Source organism: Schistocerca piceifrons, chromosome X, assembly GCF_021461385.2.
Source record: "Schistocerca piceifrons isolate TAMUIC-IGC-003096 chromosome X, iqSchPice1.1, whole genome shotgun sequence".
NCBI classification, from domain to species: Eukaryota; Metazoa; Arthropoda; class Insecta; order Orthoptera; family Acrididae; genus Schistocerca; species Schistocerca piceifrons.
Genome location: NC_060149.1, coordinates 35,279,744 through 35,294,956, shown reverse-complemented (window position 1 = coordinate 35,294,956; position 15,213 = coordinate 35,279,744).

The window sequence follows — 15,213 nt, the reverse complement described above, 5'->3', positions numbered from 1 at the left end:
CTCGTAAGAGTCGTCAGGCGCATTTCCTCTGGTATTTCAGCAGATATTTGCAACTCCATTTTTTGATTGTGTAACATATAGTCCTCATCATGTCTTTCATGTGATGCCCGGTATCGACGGAAAGCACTGATTTGCTTCCCGTTATAGCGGGATTTCACGTGCCCATACGATATGGCGGTCTCATATTAGTCTAGTTCGATGTTTGATTTATCGGTATGTATGAAAACTGACAGTAAAACAGGAAGAATAAACAATAAGTCAGCGGCGACTCAGTAGCTCTGTATGCTTGGCGGTAGCAATTAGCTCGGGCGGGACCAGTGCTGAAGCTGGTGGAGTACTTGTTACTCTTCGAGTTTTGCTGTGTCAATACACAGATATAAAACAAATGTCGCACTAGACTAATCCGGTACCGTTCTATCGAAACGGGACGTAAAATTCCGCTTTTAAAATCATTTTATTTGCATCGACAAAGAAACCGACGCTTTCCATCACCACTGGGCGTCACAGGAAAAATGTGATGAGTGCTGTATGTTTGGCCTGACTCCACCGTCACAGTGCCGAAACGAAACTGGAAATATCTTATGAAAAACAAGAGAAAATGAGGCTGGCGTTTCCAGGAGGGACACCATATGTATGTATACGAGATGGGACAAATAAAAATGGCCCGGGAACAGTTTCAGGGAACAAAGAAACACAGCAAAGGACAGGAAATGCAGTATTAACCTGATTGTAGCAGATGTTGAAAGAAGCATTTTCTGGTGAAATGCAGCCACATTTTCTGCTGTGCGGGCACGCTTCGGAATGTTTTTTGACATGTTCAAAACAAATCCTTCGTGATGCCATTTTCGGACTAAACGTTGCATGGCACTCTTAAACTTTTCAGGAAAACGACCGATCACACTATTTCCGTGACTTTGTTGTCACGTAACTTTCCACAATGAGCAGGCGGCCGGTGTGGCCGAGTGGTTCTAGGCGCTACAGTCTGGAATCGCGCGACTGCTACGGTTGCAGGTTAGAATCCTGCCTCGGGCTTGGGTGTGTGTGATGTCCTTAGGTTAGTTAGGTTTAAGTAGTTCTACGTTCTAGGGGACTGATGACCTCAGAAGTTAAGTCCCATAGTACTCAGAGCCATTTGAAGCATTAGAACCACAATGAGCACCCGCTGTTCCACTGTGAGTACCATCGTCCCATTTGCACTGCTCCATACACACTGACACCACCCGCACTATGCCCTCAGCCGGTGTGGATCAAGTGGTGGACGTACACTTGGTGTGTGAGTCACGGGGTGTGGCTATATGGATACATTCATGCCCAACAGTATCCATCCGTCCGAGCTACTTTTATTTTCCCCATCCTCAATATACGAAGTGTGATCAAAAAGCAACAGGAAATTTTTAATTTCGTGGGCTTCGTACAACCGATTTTCAAAAGCTTCTTATCTTTTGGTGCTCATCTTCTTAATGTAAGCTTGCATTTTCAGCTGGTTTGAATATCTAGTTCATTGCTGAAAATCTAAAAGTTTTACTTATAGTTTTCGAGCAAGATGGATCAAAGAATTTGCATTATATTTGGCTTGAAAAGTGGAATAAAGTGCAGCACCGCATTCAAAATGTTGAATATGGTTTTGGGTGAATCTGCTATAAGTAAGAAAATAGTTTGCCGAGCGGTATAAACGTTTCGAAGAGAGTTGTGAAGACTTTGAATATGATGACCGCCCTAGACGTCCCAGCACATCAGTTATTGACGAAAAGTGGAAGGAACTAAAGGAAACAGTTCTGGAAAATAGCTGAATTACACTCAGAGTTGTTACTGATGGTATCGGCATATTCTTTGGCTTAAGGCAAGCAATTTTTTCGGGTGTTTTTATCATGAGACGATTATCAGCAAAGTTGGTTCTGGACTTGTTGAATTTCGACCAAAAACGACGTCGCGCAGACATGGCTCTGGAATTGATGAATGAAGTCAACAACGATCCAGAACTTCTAAAGAAGGGTATAACATGTAGCGAATCATGGGTATACGGCTATGGTGTCGAAACCAGGGCCCAATCATCCCAGTAAAAACTGCCTGATGAGCCAAAACCGAAAAATATTCGACAAGGCTGATCACACGTGAAGGTTTTCCTCAGTATGTTCTTCGAATACAGTGAGTTCCTGCCTTATGATTGTGCGATCAATAAGAAATACTATCTAGATGTTATGTTCCGTTTGCGGAAAGCAGTCTGACTAAAACGACTAGAGTGTGGCGAAACCATTCGTGGAAATTGTATCAAGATAATGCTGAAGCTCGCAACTCGATGCTTGTTCGTGGTTTCCTGGCAAAACAAAACAAGAAAAACAGTTTTTAGCCTCAGATATCGTATTTGTCAGACATAACCCAGTGCGACTTATTTCTATGCCCGAGGCTGAAAAGAATCATGAAAGGACATTGTTTTGCCACCACCGATTAGATAAAAGCAGAATCGCTGAAGGAGCTGAACACCATAACGTAAAGTGAGTTGCAGATGCGCTTCCAAGATTGGAAAGGCGCTGGCGCAAGTGTATTATATCTGAAACGGATTACTTTGAAGAAGACGAAGTTGATATTGATGAATAAATAAAATTATTTAAGAAAAACAAAAATGCATTTTTCAGTATGTGTCTGTGTTTACTCGGTACATCGCAGACTAGGGACACGATTCTCTTCACATATTTTACAAGTACTGCCTTTTCGAGCCCGAGTTCATGATCACTGAGTTGAGGGGTGATTTTTTACCATACTCTTCGACATAGAAAATTTACATGTTACATATCGGGCGAGTAGATTGTCATGTGGTTGGCATTTTGATTACAGTGACATGCAAGCCTTGTTTTGCAATGAATGTAATGTGATAAGAACTTCGTATTGAGATAAATTCTGTGTACCGGTACGTGTCTGTACGAGACCCTTGAAACAATCGTATATGCCAGTAAACGTGGACGAATCGGGAAGCCACAAATCGAGTTAGTCCAAAATTTGTTTTAAGGCAAAAAGTACGACCCTTGTGTGGTTAAACCTTATGTCTTGTTCAAGTAATATTTAAAATATTTGGATACGATGAGGCTGAGCACAACGTGTGGATTGTGCCGACAGCTACTTCTTAAATAAATGTGCTTCATTCCCTTCAGCTACGGTTGATCAGATACGCCAGTTAGCCTGGTCCTTGTTGTGTCTAACACCTCGACCGGCTTTTGGCTCCGCGTTTGGAACAGTTTATATAGGCGTTACAGGCGAATATACAGGGTGTTACAAAAAGGTACGGCCAAACATTCAGGAAACATTCCTCACACACAAATAAAGAAAAGATGTTATGTGGACATGTGTCCGGAAAAGCTTAATTTCCATGTTAGAGCTCATTTTAGTTTCGTCAGTATGTACTGTACTTCCTCGATTCACCGCCAGTTGGCCCAATTGAAGGAAGGTAATGTTGACTTCGGTGCTTGTGTTGACATGCGACTCATTGCTCTACAGTACTAGCATCAAGCACATCAGTACGTAGCATCAACAGGTTAGTGTGCATCATGAACGTGGTTTTGCAGTCAGTGCAATGTTTACAAATGCGGAGTTGGTTCAAAAAATGGTTCAGATGGCTCTGAGCACTATGGGACTCAAATGCTGAGGTCATTAGGCTCCTAGAACTTAGAACTAGTTAAATCTAACTAACCTAAGGACATCACAAACATCCATGCCCGAGGCAGGATTCGAACCTGCGACCGTAGCGGTCTTGCGGTTCCAGGCTGCAGCGCCTTTAACCGCACGGCCACTTCGGCCGGCGCGGAGTTGGCAGATGCCCATTTGATGTATGGATTAGCACGGGGCAAGAGCCGTGGCGCGGTACGTTTGTATCGAGACTGATTTCCAGAACGAAGGTGTCCCGACAGGAAGACGTTCGAAGCAATTGATCGGCGTCTTAGGGAGCACGGAACATTCCAGCCTATGACTCGCGACTGGGGAAGACCTAGAACGACGAGGACACCTGCAATGGACGAGGCAATTCCTCCTGCAGTTGACGATAACCTTAATGTCAGCGTCAGACAAGTTGCTGCTGTACAAGGTAACGTTGACCACGTCACTGTATGGAGAGTGCTACGGGAGAACCAGTTGTTTCCGTACCATGTACAGCGTGTGCAGGCACTATCAGCAGCTGATTGGCCTCCACGGGTAAACTTCTGGGAATGGTTCATCCAACAATGTGTCAATCCTCATTTCAGTACAAATGTTCTCTTTACGGATGAGGCTTCATTCCAACGTTATCAAATTGTAAATTTTCACAATAAACATGTGTGGGCTGACGAGAATCTCCACGCAATTGTACGATCACGTCATCAACACAGATTTTCTGTGAACGTTTGGGCAGGCATTGTTGGTGATATCTTGATTGGGCCCCATGTTCTTCCACCTACGCTCAATGGAGCACGTTATCATGATTTCATACGGGATACTCTATCTGTGCTGCTAGAACATGTGCCTTTACAAGTACGACACAACATGTGGTTCATGCACGATGGAGCTCCTGCACATTTCAGTCGAGGTGTTCGTACGCTTCTCAACGACAGATTCGGTGACCGATGGATTGGTAGAGGCGGACCAATTCCATGGCCTCCACGCTCTTCTGACCTCAACCCTTTTGACTTTCATTTATGGGGACATTTGAAAGCTCTTGTCTACGCAACCCCGGTACCAAATGTAGAGACTCTTCGTGCTCGTATTGTGGACGGCTGTGATGCAATACGCCATTCTCCAGGGCTGCATCAGCGCATCAGGGATTCCACGCGACGGAGAGTGGATGCATGTATCCTCGCTAACGGAGGACATTTTGAACATTTCCTGTAACAAAGTGTTTGAAGTCACGCTGGTACATTCTGTTGCTGTGTGTTTCCATTCCATGATTAATGTGATTTGAAAAGAAGTAATAAAATGAGCTCTAACATGGAAAGTAAGCGTTTCCGGACACATGTCCACATAACATATTTTCTTTCTTTGTGTGTGAGGAATGTTTCCTGAAAGTTTGGCCGTACCTTTTTGTAACACCCTGTATACAGAACGGTATTTCTAAAATCCAGAGACAGATGGCCCACACTACTCTCTTCCCGGTGGATAACTGATTGTGGTAATGACAGGAAGAGACTCGAAACAAACGATAAAACTAAAAAACAAAACCTTTGTCAAATCGTGATTGGACGATTTCGTTAACGGACTCTGCTACATTCGTGAGAAAGATAGGTACGAGAGAGTAATAATAATTCAGTGTAAAAAACGAAACGGCTTGAAAACATTTTGTGAAGTTACCGTAGGAATTAAATCTTCGTGTGAGCATGTGTACAGAAGAGAACGTACAAGCGAAATAGAGGCTCAGCTCGACAAACTTGTGTCATGTTAAACTTTAGTCTAAAAGTCAGAACGCAGCCGGCCATCAACTTATCTAGTCGAAGGAGGTAATATTCCGATTAATTTTAAATGCGATAGGGTCCACAACTGTGATGAATTTTTTAATAGATTTCTTGTTGCCTTGAGCAGCCATTCTCTTTATTTCATGTACGATGGTAAAATTTCGGCCTTAGGCCATTTTCAAGTATTTTATGGATGATTTTTTAGTAGTAAGTTATGTCATGTATGTCGCTGCTCCTATAACTCCATGTTATACTCATTAAATAAATCCGAGATGGTCACGAGATATGCTCCTAAAATAGCGTGAACATCTCGGATTTATTTTATGAGTATAAAAGGGAGTCATAGGAACAACGACATACATGACATAATTTATTACTAAAAAAATCATCCATAAAATACTTTAAAATGGCCTAAGGCCGAAATTGTACAATCGTACGTGAAATAAAGAGAATGGCAGGTGAAGACATGAAGAAATCTTACAAAAAATATTGAGTGAGGTCTAATGAAATTGACGAGAGCACCATGCTACAAATATTCAGCTAACCGCTGTACCATCATGAACGAAACTATTAATCAGTCCCAAGATATCGGGAGGCATAAACGAAATTACTGGTCTGCTAGATGGGAACATGTAAGTTTTTCAGTTGTGCGCTGCAGTAAGACTTACACCTTTCACAGTTCATATCAGATATTCGATTACAGTTAACGTAAAAGCAAATTTTTCCACTATGACTCCAACATTTATTAAATATAGTTATTAACCGTCGTATTTTAATAACTATATTAAAGTTAACACTAACTTTAATATCAGGAGATCTTGTGGGACTGATGTTGTGTTGCTTGCATGTAGGGAAGAGTGTTGTACCTAAAAGACAGTCTACCGACGAACAGCCTTTTTTCGTGGGGAAGGGGTCGGTATTTCATTCTCGTGTCTGGTTCTAAGAATGAATGCGCACCAGTGACCGTCCTAATCAGTTTTCAACACTTTCTACAGTTACTATTGTTGTTAGATATGAGGCTGTAATTTGTGAAAGGTTCGTAAACTTTGCGGCATCTACGCGTTTAAGTGCTGTACAACACATTAAAGCCATTTGCGATATTTTACTAATTCTTCAGGTACAGAATTTTATGGTGAGTAAAATGCTACATAATTTAAGATCTGTTTTTGTAACACGACACCTAAGAAATGCTTTTTTCACTCGCCCATCACCTTGTATCTTGACACAGAAGGAGGTCTTTCGTCATATAACATGTGATACTTGCAAATTAAATGAGATTTTTAATGTCTTAACAATTTCAATTGTCTTGGAAATGTAAATTTGTGTTAGTCTACTTCAAGGAGTATATAACTTTTAAATCATCTTTTATAATAATTCTGTTTAATCCGATTTCGTACTGATTATTAATGTGTAACATGGTAATAATATAATGGACCATTAATACTTTCTCCACTGCGACACATTTAAATTTCAATCGAATATTTGTTCCTAGATATGTTTGGAAAAATTTCTTATACAATTTTTTTGTTTTCGCAGAAGATTGCAGCACACAAAAAGTGTACGTCTTTATTTAAGAATGAAATAAGAATATATATTAAGCTTCTTAAATGAAATCACTCCGCTTTAGGCTGTTGAAACATTATTGATTGAGACTGCCATTTCGGCACATGGTCATTTTCAAGCGTTTTGAAAGCAATCATTCGTCAAATGTAATACGCATAGATATTAAACTGAAAAACGTTGAAAATGAAAATTTCAAAGCAACTTAAGTGGGATGCTGTAGCCCACTCAATAAAATAAATGTGTCACGTGCTGTGTGAGAGCTGTTGAATGTGGTTTTATCTTTTGTTCCCCATGCCCTACAGCTCAGAAAGCTGGTGATATAATACTTAATTCTAAATCTCGTGTAGCATGCTTGGTAAGTGTATTACAAATGCGGCAAAGATGTAAACATTCAATGAGTATGAGTTATGGAGTTCAAAGATGCAGGTATATGGAGTCGACATCATGTGGTTTGTAAAATGTGTGCTCATAAAGGAGGAAAGTGACGGGAATATGTGTTAAATAAAACCGTAATCCAGATATGACACTGAGAACATAGATTAAAAGTAGATAAAAATATAACATGATTATCAAGTCGCAGTAAAACGGTACCCACAATATATACTTACAGAAGAGGGCCTAAACTCCTAGATATAGATAAAAGTAGCGGTTCACAGATGCAAATCAAGCCCAAGTAATACACAAAAGGAGGAGAGACACACGTGCTAAGTAATAATGAGTGTAGCATGATGTGGAATATTTGCCAGGATTAACACGGCTGAAGTCAGTCATTTCAAAAAAACATTAGATTAAAAGATGTTCCTGAAGCAGGCTGCTTGCACTGATGATGTCATCCACAGTAATTCCTGCCACCCATGAACCACAAGAAGGTGTTTCTCCACTCTATGACTGAAAGACTAATCAGTTCATCCCCTAGAACAAAACGAAATTGACAAAACTAGAGGTCCTTAGACTTATAGCACTGGACAAAGGTTTCACTGCACAAATGATTGATAAAATGTTTTCTTGAGAAATACTTAACTACAGTGTTACTGATGAGATCACATTGCAGAAGACCCTACAAATAAAAATTTGTGACTACTATATAGCTGTTTCTGAAAGAACAGCTTAACAATTTCGTAACGCTAGATTGAGAACAGTCTTACGTGTTGACAACAAGAAGGAAGGAAGAACGGAGCACGAGCTCGGATTGTGTCAAGGATAGGGGAGGAAATCGGCTGTCCCCTTTCAAGGGAACCATTCCAGAATTTTCCTGGAGCGATTTAAGGAAATCATGGGAAACGTAAATCGGGATGGCCGGACGCTGGTATGAACCATCATCCTGCCGAATGCGAGCCCAGTGTGCTAACGAATGCACCAGATCGTCCGCTACTGAAAACACATTACGTCTAACCATATGACATATATCCGACATACTAAATCTTTCATATATTCTGGAGTTTATAAAATCAACTGTGGAAACTGTGGAGAAAGCCAAAACTTTTATATAGGACAAACGAGTATAGGTTTAAACGTTCAGTTTAGAGCACGCAATAACACCAGTGGTAACGGTAAATTAATAATCGTTTGCGAACCATACCCGAGTGACTAAACAAATGTAGACAACATCGAAAACTCTTTAGAAATTTTCCATAGAATCGGTAAGGAAAACAACTTCATTACTTACAAGAGATCGAAGTTTATAGGGCGTTCAAATACCTGCCAGGGTACATTTTGAATGAAAAGACTGAGCTTAAAAATACGGAATTCGTGGGCTGAGTAAGGAACATCTGATAATCTGGACGTCCACTGTGTGGCGACAGGTGGACTTAAGACTTGAATCAAGTTTTATGCTCCATCGGACAGATGGCCTTTGGCGCGTACGACTTGAAAGTTTGAAAGCAAACACCCTGCAAAAATTGACGGGAGGGTCCAGGACGGAGCAGGGAACGATATCGTCTGGAGAATGTTTCGTGGCATTCCCTGGGTGGCCTGGAAGACACAGTGAATCAACATAAGTATGCGTCTATCCTCGGAGACCATGTTCTTCCCAATGCGCACTTTTTTGTCCTCGGCGCTATGGCATCTACCAGCAGGACAATGCAGCGTGTCACACTACTTGCGGTGTACGTGCGTGGTTCGAAGTGCAGCAGGATGAGTTTACGGTACACCCCTGGCCACAGGTCTCCCAGGAATGAAACCCAATCGAGAAACTGTGGAGCCATATCGACAGGGCTGTATGCGCCATGTATCTTCATCCGAGAAACGTAGCGCAGCTAGTCACGCATTGGAGTTAGAATGGCGCCAGATCCCTGTTGGTACTTTCCAGAACCTCACACACTGTATTTCTTAAAGTCTTGCAGCGATCTGTGTTACGAAAAATGGTTATTCGGCTTTTTGACTGGTTGTCATTTTAATGTGACTGGGCAGTTTATCACAAAGCCATATAAACTTTAGCTACCCTGTTCTGAATTCATAGATCGATCATGACACCATTTCCTTAGATAACAACTGAACGTGCGCACAGTCTCTACTGACTTCGTGATTTGACTGAGCACATATTCAATTGTTACCTTTGGAAATCGTGTCATGTTCGACCTGTGATATGCACCGTGAAATTTAGAACAGAATATTTCAAGATGATACTGTTTGTCATATAATAATTACACTGTTAGAGTAAACATGTTCACAGAACATTGCTATCTTGTTGATCTGTTAAACATCATTTTTTGAAAGAAAATATTTCCTTAGTACAATGTTTTCTTATTTTTCTTGGTTTCATTACTTCTAATTATCTAATTTCACCGCCTTCGAAATAGCTGGCTCATTAGAGGTAAGTAAAACACCGCATGTTGCTGGCAGCATCGGTTAAAACACTAAATAATAAAAATAGAAAAAGAAAATCATTAAAATATGCGCGTCAGTTTACAATACTCAACATACCTGTACCGTAAAACATACATATAATATTAATATAGGAAAAGATAAAAGCGTTGTCAAAGAGACTATTAACTAAATCAGTCTTACAGGAAATACCTGATAAGCTTAAGCAAAAGCCTATTGCTCATAAACAGCTGATTTTGATATCCACGCAATTCTTTATGACCTGATAAGGCTATGTTCCGAAACCTTCGGCAGACACGACCGAATAAGTCGTCGTCTGGAGTCCTCTGTTTTATTATGTTGCGGGATACATTAATTCTTCGTATAACCCCTTGCCGACTTTTTCCCGCACCGTTGGTCAGAGCCAGAGTGTGTCCCGATAGTGGGACATGACAGCGACTGAGATGCAGCCGGATTAATTGCTGATAACTGTGGCCGCGGAATAATTTCCTGTCGCCCGGCCTGGCGCATTGGAAATCGATGTGGCGAGTGGCGGAATGGCGAGCGCACATATTGCTTGTCGCGGATGATCGGCGCGGGGCTGCGTTGCATTTTCGTAGCTATGCTCTGCGAGTCTGATGAACTCGTTCTTTGTAAACGGCGGAGGATGCAGTACCTGCACGCGCTTTCTGAATAAAGAGGCATGGCTCACGCGTCAGGACTCACAGCCAACGGGAAGACTCTCCACGTCATGTTCCCAACATTACGCGACTTTTATACGAGAGTTATTCGGAATGTAAGGTCCGATCTGTCACGAAATGCAAAACCACAGTGAAAATCAGAAATGTTTCATTTCATAACAATTTGCCACACCCTAAAGCTACAGCTGTACATTGCCGCTACACCGACTTCAATATTTGTCGTAACACTGAATCGGTTTTCCAGTACCCTCGTCATAGAAGGCTGTGCCCTCCGCCACATATCTACAATGGTCTACAGTTCGTTGTCTGTGGCAAAATGTTGTCTTCATAGCCAGTGGTTTATGTGAGCAGAGACGAACATCAGAGTGAGACAAATTTGGCCTGTATAGTCGGTGATCAAACACTTCCCCTTTAATTCTCTGCAGGGGTGTCCTCATTGCCCCTGTAAAGCGCGAACGGGAATAGTTATTCGTTATGTGGGGTTGCACAACCTCGTAGAGGGCATCCATACCTGGTGGGGAAACTCTATTGTTCTAGGCATCTTTGTGTGCTCACTGTGCGCTCAGAACTGAAAAGAGCGACGTGACGCGATGGACAGGCATACTAGAGTCACTGCCCAACACATCCGCGCATAGCTTTATCGAATTTTCACCGTCGTTTCCATTTCGCGACCTGTCAGACGTCACTTTCTGAATAGTCCTCGTACAAGAACAGCAATTAAAACGCGCTCCGATAGAGTGATTTTCCGTCACTAATAGATGAAGAAGCGAGAAAGATAAATGTTAGGTTGTTGACAGAGGACATGCTGTAGAATGCATGGGGCATTCAAAACTAAGAGCCTAAAGTAACTGACGGTTTTGAGAGATACTGGTTGGTTATAATTAAAGTTGAGCTACTCACGGAGGTTCAGTGGCAACTGTAGTTATGGTATGGCAGCGAAACTTGATTGATATGTGATGTGTCGGCAGCTGGGCCAACACCTTGTAGATCGAGATGGCTGAAAATGCACGCTAGACTAACGCAGACGGGCGTGAAGTACTGGAACAGGCTACGTAATTAATGCTATAAAGAAAAGTACGTAGCTGGATTAATACTCATCTTTAATCAATCATTGTGGTACATCGCTCTTGACTATACACAGGAGACTTTAATTACAATCACTGTAAGGCTAATGGCGCCTTGCTAGTTCGTAGCCATTAACTTAGCTGAAGGCTATTCTGTCTCTCGGCTAATGAGAGAGAAAGGCTTCGTACATCTAGTCGCTAGCTAGGTCGTCCGTACAACTGGGCGAGTGCTTGTTCGTATCACGAGACCTGCCTTGTGGTGGCGCTAGGTCTGCGATTACACAGTGGCGACACGCGGGTCCGACATGTACTAAATGGACCGCGGCCGATTTAATCTACCACCTAGCAAGTGTGGTGTCTGGCGGTGACACCACAATATGCTAATGCATTAATGCGGAAAACGGTGAAAAAAGTTCCGATTTTGGCCTCCAGGTGCAAGCCTCGCGAAGTACACTGTTTGTATAACGGTATGGCATCCACGCTGTCGTTTTACAAACCATAACGTGAGTGAACAGTATCACTATCGAGAAGAGAGACAGTGCGCTGCTAGTGAAATTGTTTTATGTGAACACCAGCAATGACAGTGCTGTATTGACAGAGTGTCACCGACTGAAAGGTCAGGGGAGAGACCCGATGGAATTAAATGTTTTAAAGACGACGATAATTAAATTTGAAAAGACGGGTGAGCTTAGTGTGGCATCTGGAAGAGGACGGCTTCGTATTCAAGTGGAAGGTATTGACGAGGTTGGGTCTGCTGTAATTGACCACGCAGTACGTGCCCCGAGTACTGCTAGTGTTCGTGCATTGTGACGAGAGTTGTCCACACCATGGCCAACGGTACAGGAAGTTTGCGGTCTATTTAGACTGGTGCAGCTAATGAAACCTCATGATCCGCAGGAATGTTCTGAATCTGATCTTCGGTTTCTGGCACGGATCGAAGTTGATGACTTGTGGCCGGGATCCGCAGCTCGTTGTCTTGCGGTTGCGTTCTCGCTTCCCGAGCACGGGGTCCCGGGTTCGATTCCAGGTGGGGTCAGGGATTTTATCCTGCCTCAAGATGACTGGGTGTGTGTGTTGTCAAATGGTTCAAATGGCTCTGAGCAGTATGGGACTTAACTGCTGTGGTCATCAGTCCCCTAGAACTTAGAACTACTTAAACCTAACTAACCTAAGGACATCACACACATCCATGCCCGAGGCAGGATTCGAACCTGCGACCGTAGCGGTCGCGCGGTTCCAGACTGTAGCGCCTAGAACCGCTCGGTGTGTGTTGTCCTCATCATTTCATCATCATTCATGAAAGTGGCGAGATTGGGCTGAGCAAAGGTTGGAATTTGTACGGGCGCTGATAACCGCGCAGTTGAGCGCCCCACAATCCAAACATCATCATTATCATCATCATCATCATTGGGGCCGGGCAGTGTTCTATGGAAGGACGAGGGACAACACGACAGGTTCCAATGAATTCACAGAAATACCGAATTTGGGGTACTTTTAGACAGTGTGCTGTGCACCAATAGCCACTCCGCTCGCCACATGTTATTTTTATTTTTATTTAGGACCAAAGTGAGGAGCAAATCTCCAAGGTCATGGAACGTGTCAGTACATGAAATTACAACATAAAAGTAATAACAGACAAAAATAAAATGCTTATGAAACCGAAAAATGTAACGCCATTAGTTTAAGTAAATTGTTCCTCGACAGAATAGAACTAGTAACCCATGAGGAAACTCTTCAGCTCCGACTTGAAAACGCGTGGATTACTGCTAAGATTTATGAATTCTGTTGGTAACATATTGAAAATGGATGCAGTAGTATACTGCACACCTATCTGCACAAGAGTTACGGAAGTCCGATCCAAACGCAGGTTTGATTTCTGCCGAGTATTAACTGAGTGAAAGCTGCTCGTTCTTGGGAATAAGGTAATGTAAGCGAATGAAAATAAGAAAAGTAGACTAATTTTCGTGTCGAACGATTACTCACTTCAGATACTGTTCGAATAGTAAAAATGGCATCATTAAGTCTTTGAACAAGATGCTGAACATGGGCTATCGACGACAGTTTACTATCTATCTGCACACCTAGAAATCAGAACTTTTCAGTTTCACTAATCATATGCTCACTCTGTGAAATTAAAACGCCAGGTTTTGTTGAATTGTGTGTTAGAAACTGTAAAAACTGAGTCTTACTGTTATTTAGCGTTAGTTTATTTAATACAAGCCATGAACTTGTGTCATGAACTGCACTACTTAAAACCAAGCCAATGTTGCACACAACATCCTTTACTACCAAGCTAGTTTCATCAACAAACAGAAATATTTTAGAGTTACCCGTAATACTAGAGGGTATATTATTTATAGAAATAAGGAAAAGAAGACGCCCCAACACTGATTCCTGCGGCACCCCCTATTTGACCGTACCCCACGTCACAGCCATTCTCAACACTGTGAATAATGACCTTTCGCTGTCTGTTGCTAAAGTAAGAGGTGAACCAGTTGTGAGCTACTACCGTATTCCGTAATGGTCCAACTTCTGGAGCAATATTTTGTGATCATCGCAATCTACGCCTTAGTTAAATCAAAAAATATGCCTACAATACCTCACAGAGAAAAGAGAAAATAGTACTTTCAGTCGCTAAACGACTTCTAAAGCCGAACTGTCCATTTGATAGCAAATCGTGTGATATAAAATGATCAATTATTCTTACATACACAGCGTTTTCAATAACTTTAGCAAACACTGATGACATAGAAATAGGTGTAAAATTGTCTACATTATCCCCTTATTCATTTTTTAAGAGCGGCTTTACAACTGAGTGCTGTAATCGTTCAGAAAACTGACCATTCCTAAAGGAAAAATTACAAATACGGCTAAATACAGGCTAATATGCGCAGCACAGTACTTTAACATTCTGCTAGGCACTCCATCATGTCCATGAGAGTACTTAGTCTTCAGTGATTTAATTATTGACTCAGTCTCCCCCGTGTCTGTGTCACAGAGGAGTATTTCAGACATCAATCTCTGAAAGACATTTGCAAGAGAGCTATATCATCCCCTGTAGAAACAAAATTTTTATTTAATTCACCAGCAATGCTCACAAAATGATTGTTAATTACTGTACTTATATAACAGAAATATTTTTACTGCGAACTGATTTTATATCAGTGACCAGACACTTCCTTCACAACTGACCATATGTTTTTAATTTTATCCTGTGAATTAGGTATTCTAGTTGCATAACACATACTCTTTGCCTTCCTTATAACATTTAAGCACCATACAATACTGTTTGTAATGGGTTATTGTTGCTTGATTGTGACTGCATCTGAAATTTTGATATAATTCCCGCTTTGTTCTACAGGATATCCTTATTGCACAAGTCAGCCGCCCAGGCTGCCTTTTACTGCTAATACCTCGTTTAGAACGTTCTATGGATAGCAACTCTCAAACAGCATGAGAAATGTGTTAAGGGGCTCCGGAAAGGCTCAAAATCATGAAAACTTCAATTTTTACTTTTTTGCGTTTTCTGAATCTGCAGACTATTACCTTTTAATAGATATATAATTTATTCAATTCCGAAGACTACGACTATTTTTAAAATTTTTTTGAAATGTGTTCTACATGGGCGTGACCCACTGTGGCGCTGTTAAACTGCTGTCAAATGGTGTTATTATT